The sequence below is a fragment of the Limulus polyphemus genome, unplaced genomic scaffold, assembly GCF_000517525.1.
Source record: "Limulus polyphemus unplaced genomic scaffold, Limulus_polyphemus-2.1.2 Scaffold286354, whole genome shotgun sequence".
Lineage (NCBI taxonomy): Eukaryota > Metazoa > Arthropoda > Merostomata > Xiphosura > Limulidae > Limulus > Limulus polyphemus.
This window is the reverse complement of record NW_013951918.1, coordinates 1-461: the sequence shown is the minus strand read 5'-3', so window position 1 is coordinate 461 and position 461 is coordinate 1. Positions and strand designations below refer to the sequence as shown.

The following is a 461-nucleotide window of genomic DNA, read 5'->3' as shown; positions in this document are numbered from 1 at the left end:
TTCAATCTAACCATCACTCAGTTTGGTAGTTAGTTACAGGTCTGATAATCCAACCATCACTCAGTTTGGTAGTTAAGGTAGTTAGTTACAGGTCTGTCAATCCAACCATCACTCAGTTTGGTAGTTAGTTACAGGTCTTGATGGTTGGATTGACGACAAACCTGTAACTAACTACCAAACTGAATGATGGTTGTATTGACAGACCTGTAAAGGTCTGTCCTACCAAACTGAGTGATGGTTAGATTATTGACAAACCTGTAACTAACTAACCATCACTCAGTTTGGTAGTTAGTTACAGGTTTGTAAATCTAGCCATCACTCAGTTTGGTTGTTAGTTACAGACTGTCAATCCAATCATCACTCAGTTTGGTAGTTAGTTACAGATTGTCAATCTAGCCATCACTCAGTTTGGTAGTTAGTGACAGGTTTATCAATCCAACCATCACTCAGTTTGGTAGTTA

General features: G+C 38.6%; 1 long non-coding RNA gene across 1 annotated transcript; it reads left to right on the top strand.

The window, feature by feature from the left end:
* The first annotated feature begins 3 nt into the window (after positions 1–3).
* On the top strand, positions 4–442 carry LOC106478010. Its single transcript, XR_002609768.1, has 3 exons — positions 4–25; positions 78–134; positions 299–442. It is a non-coding gene; the product is annotated as an uncharacterized LOC106478010 (long non-coding RNA).
* The last annotated feature ends 19 nt before the right edge of the window (positions 443–461 follow it).